The sequence below is a fragment of the Halichoerus grypus genome, chromosome 1 (assembly GCF_964656455.1).
Source record: "Halichoerus grypus chromosome 1, mHalGry1.hap1.1, whole genome shotgun sequence".
Taxonomy (NCBI): domain Eukaryota; kingdom Metazoa; phylum Chordata; class Mammalia; order Carnivora; family Phocidae; genus Halichoerus; species Halichoerus grypus.
This window is the reverse complement of record NC_135712.1, coordinates 131,963,408-131,976,091: the sequence shown is the minus strand read 5'-3', so window position 1 is coordinate 131,976,091 and position 12,684 is coordinate 131,963,408.

Here is a 12,684-nt window from a genome sequence, read left to right as displayed (position 1 = left end):
TTTACCCCCCAAAATACAAAAACACTAATTCAAAAGGATACATGCACCCCTATGTTTATAGCAACATTGTTTACAATAACCAAATTGTGGAAGCAGCCTAGGTATCCATCAATAGATGAATAAAGAAGATGTGGTATATATACAATGGAATATTATTCAACCATAAAAAAGAGTAAAATCTTGCCATTTGCAATGATATGGATAGAGCTAGAGAGTATAATGCTAAGTGAAGTAAGTCAGAGAAAAGACAAATACCATATGATTTCCCTCATATGTGGAGTTTAAGGAACAAAACAAAGAAGCAAAGGAAAAAAAAGAGAGAGAGAGAGACAAACCAAGAAACAGACACTTAACTGTAAAGAATAAACTGATGGTTAGCAGAGGGGAGGTGGGTGGGGGGATGGGTGAAACAGGTGATGGGGATAAGGAGTGCACTTACCATGATGAGCACTGGGTGTTGTATGGAATTGCTGAATCACTATATTGTACACCTGGAACTGACATAATACTGTATGTTAAAAAAATTAGTGAGAAAAAAACCTAATAATGTTGAAGTCAACATAAGTGGGAAATATATCCTCTGCTGAACAAATATCGATAAATTTGCTTTTTTTTAATATAAGAAGCAAGATTTGCTCAAGACTGGAATTCCTCTTTTTTTCTTTTTAAAGATTTTATTTATTTATTTGACAGAGAGAGACATAGCGAGAGAGGGAACACAAGCAGGGGGAGTAGGAGAGGGAGAAGCAGGCTTCCCCGCCGTGCAGGGAGCCCGATGCGGGGCTCGATCCCAGGACCCCGGGATCACGACCTGAGCCGAAGGCAGACACTTAACGACTGAGCCACCCAGGCACCCCTGGAATTCCTCTTGATGCCTAATAAAAGGTTACTAGATTCTTTAGCTTAGAAAACTCAGTGTTGAACAAACAGATTTCTTTTGTGGAGTTTCTTAGAGTCTAAACAAATATTTCTAGTAGTGCCTATAGAATCCATTCCCCAAACTTATTTGATAATAGAATAGACCCATCTGTAGGGATTAATGTTCTCCCAACATGTTTTGAGTAATGTTGCCCAAGAGGTCTCTGCAATTCTCTTTTCATGAGCCTCAGAATATCTTAATAGACTCTTATTAAAATGGTAGGTATTATTATTTGTGAAGCACTTTCCACATATTGTTTTTAATTCTTAAACTGTCATGTATGTAAGACATTATTATTCATACTACAATTAAAGAAGGAGACTCAGAGAGGTTAATGGATCTTCCCAAAGCTACAAAGCTAGTAAATAATGGAGCTGGGTTTTAAACCCGGATCTGCTCAATCTATAGCTTTTTTGTTTTCTGTGTAAATATGGTTGAATGTCAGAGTTCCCCACTCTGCATTTGCTAAAGAAGGTGGTATTCTTCTGTCCCCTAGAATTAATTATAATAAGGAATACCATTTTGATAAACTTGATGTTTGATTTAAATGGCTGTTGTAGATGGTGGACTGATTAGGAAAACAAAAGAATGAAATCATCCCATATGAAGCAGGACATAACCAAATTTGTTGCTGAGTAAGACTTGAAAATTATTTTCAAGGCTGCATTAATGCATCATCTACTGGCTTTCCCCTGGCTCATGCTGTTACCTTGCCAGATTCAGATTTGATTTAATAAGCAACAGCTTAAGAAAAATCATTTATGGAATATCCTTGCAATGCTTAAAAACATGTTCAACTTGAAAGCATCTTGGAGACTTTATTGAACCAGAAGGACGGTATCCTGCACAGCTCTTATTTTGCCTTGAAACAAAAGCCTCTACTTGTCTTGTCCTTGTACTTATATTTATAAAACCCAACTTAGAAATTTAAATGTTTTCCTATAGGAACAATCCTTGCTACTTTACCTTTGCTTCCCGTACATTAAATGCTTGACAGAGTACAACTGACAAATTCAATGGCCTTGGTCTCCCAGCCACACCTTTCTTTGTAACAGGGTCTTCATATTCCAAATGGATGATTTCTAAAGAGAACCGTTCAAGGAATAAGCCTACTTTCCTAACTTTAGCACTATCAAGTTAAAAAAAGAATCCAAATTCTCCTTTCATTTCAATTGCACTGTGAAATTGTTTTCAGTTTATTTCATGAATTCAGAATGCCTGATTATTATAAATGGTTCAAATTTTCTTTCTTACATGACACAAACTATCTTCTGACCTAAACTTCAATTCCTTTCCTTGACTATTTTTATTATAAATATGGAATTCTGAAGCTGTTAGATTGTGTCTCTGGAAGCCAGTTTCCGGTTTCTCCGACAGCTTAGGGCCTGGGAGCACCAGTTGAGAAATTCATCAGAGATACTGAGGTATTCAACCAAAGTGCCTTTCTTTGAAGATTCTTTCACATACACTGCAATGGCTTTTTAAATGGAGCAATCTTCTGATGGAGGAGGCAGAATAGGTTGGGGAAAAAAAGGCACTAATGCCCTGGGGATATGAGTAGGGTTGTCAGATAAAATGCAGAACACTGTTAACTTTGAAATTCAGATCAATGAAATAGTATAAATATGTCACAAATATTGCACGGGACATACGCTAAAGAATTCTGCATTCTTTTTTTTTTTTCTTAAAGATTTTATTTATTTATTTGACACAGAGAGAGAGAGAGGGCACAAGCAGAAGGAGAAACAGGCAGAGGGAAAGGGAGAAGCAGACTCCCTGCATAGCAGGGAGCCCAACGCGGGGCTCGATTCCAGGACCCCAGGATCATGACCTGAGCCAAAGGCATATGCTTAACCAACTGAGCCACCCAGGTGCCCCAGAATTCTGCATTCTTATCAGACATTTGAAGTTAATGTGGCTGTCTGTAGTTTTATTTGCTAAGGAGACAGCCCTAGAAATGGGAGAAGTGTAAATACAAAGGACAAGAGGTGGTCATGAGTGAGAGATGACACATGGAGCTGAGTCCACCTTGACAGCATTGGAACAGAGGGACTCAGGAGGGAGGATGACGGTGTCCAGGCATAAAAAGGGAAAAAATTAAATATGCTTCTTAATTTCACGAGTTATGCTTCCTGGGAATATTTAAGAAATAAAATGAAAATAACCTAATCATTTTTGTACACAAATACAATTAGATAAAACTTCAAATGTTAATGTTTTATCACATTGTCATGTAGAACATCAAATTTGAGCCTTTGCAAATTCTGAATTCAACCTTGTTAATTTAATTTTTATAAGCTATTTCTTTTTTTTTTCATGAAATAATGACAGCAGAATTGTGTTTTCTACAGTTTAGTTTTTCAAAAATAAAATTGCATTTCCTTGGAAAATCAGTTGTGTTCCAGGATATGTTATCAGGATGGTAACATTTGCCCTTTGTTTTCCTCTCCTCTGTTTTCTGAGCACATAACTAATTCTTCTGCAAATGGACCTCTGATCTGTTTTGGCCCAGCGGAAACCTTCAGTTCCCCAAAACTAGTCTCCCTGACTAAGAAAAGCCTTAAAAAAATAATGCCAAGATTGTTTTTGAGGGCAACTGGAGAGACAGTGAGTAAATATGGCTCTTAAAGCAATAGGTGTAAAGGCGGGAAATAGCTCCTAGAAAGGGAAAAGAAAAAAAGAGGTGGAGGCAGAGAATGGGAAGGTGGGGATGGGCATATTTCCCGGTGGGGGGGCTCTACCTGTGGACTGACTAGGGGATGCATTCTTGGAGGTATGGCTGGGGTATGGGGGGCCGGGTGGCGCATCTCTGGAGTGGACACAGAGATCCCCGGCCTTCTAAACTCCCTAAGATTGCTGGAGCCTGGACAGGGCACAGTCAGCCCTGAAGGAACCCCAGGAGCTAGGCCCATAATGCCTCAGTGGTAACCATGATGAACTGATGACCGAGAGACTTCCCTATTTCTAGAAGTTACCAAAGACCCAGAACCTTTGTATCACCCTGGGCAGGGGTGGGGGAGGGAGAGGTGTGTCACATAACCGTGATTAAATTTCCCAGCAGCACAGCAGGATGAGGGAGAATTAAACTGATTCAAGGAAAATAAAGTGGAATTTGCTGTATACCCATGGCCTAGAGTTATCCCTACTCCACACATTTGCTTCATCTGAATTCCACACTTATCAATAACTAGGAGGAATCCTTTCAGTTTTTTCTCATAATTATGCCTAAGGTATCATGATGGGGAATACCATCATGATTTCATAAATTTGTTCCTAAGGTATAGTGGGTTCCAGAGAAATTCCCAAATTGCTTGATTTTGATTCAACTAAGATAGACTCTAATTGTGTCGCCTCTAAGATTTGGAAATAATTGAATCTCTGTTTCTGTCTTTTGATCCAAGTCCTAGTGAGTAGTTCTCAATATAATAATATTTTCCTAGTATTACTTCAGCAGTGAAACAAGAATATAATCCAAAAAGCCCCCTGTATTCACAGAGACAATGCTCTTATGATGAAACCACAGAAATAAGTTGTAATTAATGCAAGAAGTAATGCGAACAATCTATTAACATAATCTGAATGAAATCCTTGCACTGTTAAATGCAGACACTAAGTGCTCATATAATACTTTATTAATTAACAAAGTATTTATCCACAGGGAAATGAGGATAAGAGACCATACACTTTGTCAGACTACAGGAAAATGTATTAGTGCTTCATAAGAAATGCATACAATTCAAACAATAGCATGATTATCTTTTTAAAGCAATTACATTTAATCTCAGAAGAAAGAATAAATACATTAATTCTTCTATGTTCCCTGATAAGCCACCAAGATACATAAGTGATCGTTTTCTTTTCCTACAGCTCTGGAGGCTGGTGGCAATCCAGTGTGTACTGCTCAGACAGCTTATGCAGTGAAATATCACTTAGCACATGAGAACACATTATGAGATTAACTGACTTTTGGCTGAATAGAATTCTCTTCCCTGGGAAGCCACGGTTTGTACTTGACTTTGCACATTCCTTTCAGCTTTGGAGACTTGGATGATGAGAAGGTCTATCTCCCATACATAATAAGAGTGTTTGGTACTGAATTCCAAGTCTTTTTTCTTATCCTGGTATCCAGGCTGAACCAACTATGATCACTGGGAACATCTTTTACCTTTAAAACTCCACAGGCAATGAAATCAAAGGATTGCCATGATTTTTTTCCCCTTGGCCCCATCCAGGCAGGATCTTCTTGTCCCTCCAGACCTGGAAGTTGGTAAGCAGAAATCATAACCCTCATCTGCATTAGCTGATTGTGACAACCATGCATGATCCACCCACAGGCCCTGCAGCCACCAACTCATGCGAGAGACTGTTGGCCAACACAACTCTTGTTCATCATCTCCAAAGCAACACCCAGCCTTTCCAACATACCATTCCTTGTCTAGCAGTCTGAAAAGCTGGCTCCATCTTCTCTTATGGTTGCTTTATAGATGCTGTCTCTCTTGGCTGCTGGTTCTTCAGAAATGGCCCTTCCTGGTTTATCCCTGGACCCAGGACCCAGGGTACTATGTGTCCTAGACGCTGTCACCCCTCACTGGAGTTGCAGCAAGGGGATGGGAGCTGGTGCAAAGCTACAGAGAGATTGCATGGCTAACCAGTCCGTGTATTTCTTGAATAAGAGGGTGTTTGAGAGAATAAGACTTAGAATCAGGGGGCCTAAATGCCAAATGCCCTACATGCCTCATGGTGTGACAATGAGAAAATAATCGAGCCCTCCAGGGCTTCTGTTTCATAATCTGTAAAATGGTGATACTAATTACTTTCCTGTTGTTTCCCAGGGACTGTGGTGATGGACAATTATTACTGTATATGTGAAAATATTTTGTAAAAGTACAGAATGTCAAATGCATTGCGTTATTGTTTGTATTCATGGGAATAAAACTCTGTTTAAGTCAGCCCTTTCAATGTTTTTTTCTAAAACATACCTGTCACAATGCCCCATGGGGGAGAATGCTGTAAGTGTTATGTGGTCAAATATGTTTGGCAAAAATTGCCTAGAGAATCTCCTTCCAGGAGATGAACAATGCTTGTTTGGTATATTAAGGGCTCTGAAAAGTCCCATCAAAAAGATCCCTGTTTAAGTTTTGGTTAACTAATGTTTACTTTCTTTGACCATTGAATTTTTTTTTTAAAGGATTAAGAAAAGTATTTTTTTTAAAGGTATTGTTATTAAACCTCTATGGAGGGAGAAAGATGTAAAGATACATCCAAAACAACAACAAATATTCCATGGAATAAGTTTTCTATAGAACATAATTTAAGAAACCAGGTCTAGATTATTTTACATGTGACCCTGAAACAAAACATAAAATCATCATAGCTTTCAAAAGAGAAGTTGTGTATTTTTGTATATGTATTTTTAGGATAACATTGAGGTTATTTTAATATGAAACAGAAATGTACCTGGTGTCTTTCACTTAGTTTTTGTAGGGTTTCCATCAACTCTTTTAATGTGGTGACCTTAATATTTGTACTGAGGTTTCTAGAGGAAACACACTGAGATGGTTTCTCTCACATTCCTTGTTGGTGTTGTAGCCTTCCTCCTAGGCCACTTCTGACAAAAAGAACTAACACCAGAAAGAAGAGCTGAAGAGAATCATAAATAAATCCTTTGAACCAATCTTGTGTCTTTAGAGGCTAAATAATTTTTCTTTGTCCATTTGGGCTGTTACAACAGAATGCCATAGACTTGGTGGCTTATAGACAACAGACTTTTGTTGCCACACTTCTGGAGTCTGGAAGTCCAAGATCAAGGTGCTGGTAGGTCCTCGTCTGGTAGGAACGCCCTTCCTCGTTCACAGAGGGCCATTTTCTCACTGTGTCCCCCATAGAGGGAGCTTTCTGGGGCAGAGGGAAAAGCAGACTCCCTGCTGAGCAGGGAGCCCGATGTGGGACTCGATCCCAGGACCCTGAGGTCATGACCTGAGCCGAGGGCAGACGCTCAACCTACTGAGGCCCCCGGTGCCCCTTTGATAAGGACACTAACCCCAATTCATGAGGGCTCCACCCTGGTGACCTAATCACCTCCCAGAGGCCCCACCTTGTAACACCATCACATCAGGGGGTGAGGGTTACAACATGAATTTTAGGGACACACAAATATTCAGTCTATAGCGTAACTATATTTGATGTTATTCTCAGCTACTTCATCCTCTTATTGAGGTACATAAGGCAAGATCACTAACATTCTCAAGATGAAGAAGCAACCAACTGGAGTAATGGGCAGGATTTGAATTTGCCTCCATGTACCTTTCCACTTCCACTCTCTTCCCTTTTTCTCCATTTTCTTTAGCCATTTTTCTCATTGTGTTGCCTCTCTTGCTTTCCTTTAATGACTGTTTCTTTGATTTTTAGATATCATTAACTGTAAGATGTACATAGATTTAATGTAGGCTAGGGGGAAGGGAAGAAGATACAGTGATTTGATACATCAATTCTAGGATGCATACTGATTTTGCACATTTATTTGTAATCATCATATGTTTATAATATGCTAATCATGCACCAAACACAAGTCTAAGCACTTTTCGCTTATTAACTCATTTAATCCTCTTCGTAACGCTGTCATGTAGATACTGTCATTGTTCTTATTTTACAGATGAGGAAATAAGCACAGAGAAATAAGGAACTTGCTTAATACCACACAGCAAGTGACAGGGGCTACATTCAAACACAGCAGTTCTTACTACCCCCCTATTCTGCCTCAAAAAATTCTGAGCCTCAAGAAATAGATTTTAGTTGAGAAATTTTCTTCTTTGTTTTTCATGTCATAAATCACAATGAAGATCAGAAACACATAATAATTAAACTACTCCCAATTATTTAGTCTTTTATCTTACAGATATTTGTCGAACTCCTACTATGTGCATTCTGTTGTAGAAGGCTCTTAGAGGGGAAGAGAGGTTCTACCTCAAGGTTGTCACGGTTGTGCTGAGAAAAAAAGATGTATACATGTAAACCACAGCACAAGGGAGAAGACTGCCCTTTGGATTGTGGCCACAGGTGCTGTAGAGATGCTACTCTTAGGGTTCCAGCCTCTTGCCTAAGATCACACAGTGGGAGGCAGTGAGGGTCCAAACTCTGACCATTTGACCTCACAGTGCATGCTTCCAACCACTACCATGTCTTCTCTGCTGCTATTTAGGAACCTCCGAGAACTGTGCAAAAGGATTGCTGTGTTCCTGTGGCATGAGTTCTGTGTAGCTGCATTGGTGGTGGTAGAGGAAACTTTATTTTTAGGTATTTTGTTTGGAAACAGTGTTCAGAATGTCACTGCTTGATGGGAAGTAACACTGAAATGAAAGTCCAAGAAACCAAGGATGCCTTCTAAGAATCATCAAAATCTCAGAACCAGGAAATTGAGAACAGGTAAAGTTTTTGGGCAATTGGCCATGGGTCCACTCCTGTTGTTTCATTGCCATTGTATAAGCCATTCGATGCCTGAAACATACCCAGCTCTTCATTCTGTTTATTCAATTTCTTCCTCATTTCAGACTTGACAGTTTATTATTTTTTAAAACAATATAATGATTATAATCTAAGTTAGGTTTATTCAGTTCAGAATGCATAAGAATTTTTTTTTTTACCAAAGAACAAGTGTCTGCCTTATAGAAACTTCATTGCAACCTACCTTTTTTTAACTGCCAGATTCTTAAACTGAATTTCAAAAACGCATTTGGGGCACTCTATTCAGGTGGAGAACTTCTATTAGTGGTCTTTTGACCTGGTGAGCAGCAATGATATTATTTCTGAGCAGAAATAGCAAGTACATGATCACAGTCCATTAGCAGGAATATGAAGCCAGTAACACTGAACTTTATTGACAAGCTGGAGGAAGTTCTATTCTCTATCATTGAGAAGGCTGCATGGTATGTTTTCCTGCATGGACAACCAGCTGTCCGGGTAATGGAATTCAGTGGGGCTTTGAGGAATGTGCCACATGTGGTTATAGATACATTTCTCCTTGTTTATTTTGTAAACTGGCTTTACTCAGGAGAGACCTTGAGATTTGTGTAGTCAGAGTCGTATGTGCCAACACCTTACCCGGATGTCTGAATTTATCCAGTATCATCACCACTCCTTTATCTTGGATGCCTTTAACTGGGAGAATCAGCTCCCTAATAGATAACATGCAGAACTGTTTTATGGGAAGATTTTGCCCTTAGGACACAAATGAAGCAGAGAGGTTTAAGTCGGGCATATTTTGAGGACACAGCAGTTGCGTCGGGGGAGAAGCCTGTGCCAGATCGCTTGGAGTGGCTGCACTTTCCACAACTGTAGAAGTGGCTTGAACTGGCAACGCCAGCATATCTGTTTCTCGGTCTTCTGCAGTTACTCTTTTTCTTACCATTCAAATAGTCCATTTGACTTCCCTGCCCCAGGGGAGATATCTAATGACCTGTCCAGCATTTCTCACGATCTCAGGAAAGTACTTTCATTCTCTCAGTAGCTGTCACTTCCTGGTTGGAAAACTGCTCTCAGCTCAATTTCAATCAGCTTTCACCATCGAGTTCTCACTGTCACCCACAGAGCCAGCCCTCTTGCCCCCATTCTCTAAGTAGGGTGACCAGCTCCCATGGTTTGCCTGGGATGTGGGAATTCTGGGCTAAAACTAAGGAAGTCCTGAGCCAATGTGAACGAGTTGTTCACCTTATTCTCTAGGACACCAGTATACAGCTCTGCTATGTTTAACAAACTTTCTGAGGGACTGGGGATAACGACAATGAAATAAAAGCACAAAAAAGAAAACAACACAAACTTAGAGAGAGGACATCAGTGTAGCTAAGGGCCTGGTCCTCTGTCCCCTTATCCTTGGCTAGCAACAGCACAACAAACTATAGTAGTTCTAAAACTACCATCTATCTTCCAGGGACTGAAAGCACGATGGATGGAATGTTTGCATCCTCCAAAACTCATCTGTTGAAATCCTAATCTCCACTGTGATGGTAATAGGTGGGGCCTTTGGGAGGTAATTAGATCCTGAGGATGGAGCCCTCATGAATGGGATGGGTAACCTTATAAAAGGGATCACAGAGCACCCTCCTCCTCTTTCCACCACGTGAGGATACAATGAGAAATCAGCTGCCTGCAACCCAGAAGATAGCCTTCAAAACTGGACCGTGGTGGCACCTTGATCTCGGACTTCCATTCTTCAGATCTGTGAGAAATACATTTCTGTTTTTTATAAGCCACCCGGCTATGGTATTCTGTTAAAGCAGCCTGAACTGACTGACAGAAAGTTTGAAGGTAAAATATTTGGGCAGGTTTCAACATAAGAGAGCATATGTTTGGCTTTTAGAAAGAGGCCCCTGGCAGCATTCTGTAAAATAACGGAGCAGATCTTGAAGTGCATGGAAATGGTCTTTCTGTGGCAGACATTACACCTTGTGCCAATTAGTCACTCAATAAATGCCTGTTGAATCAAGCCATAAGTACCCTAAAAAGATTTTACTATGAAAACCCTTTATTATCTCAAGTAATAAGAGACCCAGTGTAGTGCATTCCAGGGTTAATTCAGTGGCTCCTCACTATTATCAAGAACCATGGCACTTCCATCTTTAGGCTCTACCATCTTCAGTACCTTTGCTGTGTCTTCCCTTATTGACACAAGATGCTGCTACTAATTCCAGAGTTCAGATTGCATCAGTAGGGACAAAAGGGGAAGTTTATTCCTGTTTTCTTTCAATTAGGGAGGAAAGTTTTCCATCAGATTTCTTATTAAGACTCACAAGGTGGGGCACCTGGGTGGCTCAGTTGTTAAGCGTCTGCCTTCAGCTAAGGTCATGATCCCAGGGTCCTGGGATAGAGCCCCGCATCGGGCTCCCTGCTCAGTGGGAAGCCTGCTTCTCCCTCCCCCTCTCCCCCTGCTTGTGTTCCCTCTCTCTCTGTGTCTCTCTCTGTCAAATAAATAAAGTCTTAAAAAAAAAAAAGACTCACAAGGTTAATGAAGGGAGGTTAGGAAAACTAACCTCTAGCAGAGGGATACAGTCTTCCCCAACCAGAAGAAGTGGGTCTGTTGGTTGGACAACAAAGCAAAACTTCCACTCATAGCAAAAGTAGGCTGTTGTCAGTAATTTGGGGGTGGTGAGATTTCCTACAAAATGAATTTATTTATTTTTTAAAAGATTTTATTTATTTGTCATAGAGAGAGAGCAAGAGAGCACAAGCAGGGGGAGTGGCAGGCAGAGGGCGAGAAGCAGGCCCCCACTGAGCAGGAAGCCCGATGCGGGACTCGATCCCACAACCCTGGGATCATGACCTGAGCCGAAGGCAGACGCTTAACCGACTGAGCCACCCAGGTATCCCTAATCTGAATTTATGTGTAGAATGTCTGATAACTTTTTAGCCACATTGTGGTAGACACTGACTAGAAGCTCATCTAAATATTTCTTTTTCCAAGATTCATACAAACTACCTCTCCCAACTTTTGCAATTAGAATGGAGCCATGTGCCTGAGTTCTGGCCAATGGCAAGTGGATACAAGTGCCTTAGAGGAGCCCTACCCAGGAGAGCCATATCTCCCCCGTTAGACTGATATTCCTGAGATTCAAACAAAAAATTAACTTTATTGATTTCTATCACTGCAATCTCTAGATTTATTTGCTTTTGGAGCTATTAATTATTATCTCTTGCCTTGCTTCATAGACTCTTCTAAGTAGAAAAATCTTACTCAGACTTCTAGTAGCTCTTCTTTTACTAATGGCAATGCAAGGTTAAAACTGGAAACTTCATTCATTCTTTATGATATATCCCTGTGGCTCCAGAAGTCAACTTACATTTAAAAGTTGACTAGCATTCATATCTTGAGAATCCCTACCCTTAGCAGAATTTATTTGTGCAAAGAAAAATGGAATGAACCCATTGAGTTATTTTCATTATCTCTATAGAAGTGACTGCAAATTTAAGATGAGGTTGAATCCAACCTCATTCTGTAAGACACTACAAAAGGAAGCATTAAGGAGTCAGTTATGTATGTTCTTACTTTTTGTGTCCATCTTTATACTGCTGGCTTTTATCATTATGTCATTCCAACTTCCAACAAAACTTCTGTGTGGACATATTTTGTTAATCCCTGGAACTATGAAGATGAACAGTGTCTTGCCCTCACAGAGCTAACAGTTTGTATATTGACAATGAAAATTTAATGTCTTATGAATAGTGGAAATGTATGCATGCTGCAGAGCACAGAAGAGAATGTTACTAAATCTGCTTGGGGATGATTCTACAATATTTATCACATGATCTTTGTCTACTTGGAGTGCTATAACAAATTATCATAGATTGGGGGACTTATTAACAACAGAAATTTATTTCTCATACTTACAGAGACTGCAAAATCCAAGATCAAGATGCTAGGAGATTTAGAGTCCTAATGAGGGCCCACTTTCTGGTTCATAGACAACCATCTTTTTTTATTCAGCTGGTGGAAAGACCAAGGGAGCTAGCTCTCTGGGGTCTCTTTCATAAGAGCACCGATCCCATTCATGATGGCTCTACCCTCATGACCTAATAACCTCCCAAAGGCCCCACCTCCTAATACCATCACATTCGGGCATTAGATTTTAACACATGAATTTGGGGGTCGGGGCACAAATTATCCAGTCTAAAGCACATACATGAAGCACAACCCAGTGACCAGGATGCTGTTAGTGTTTGGTAATGTTATCCTGTATTCTTTCTTTAAAGCTATGTTCTAGCCAGTCTGAATCTTG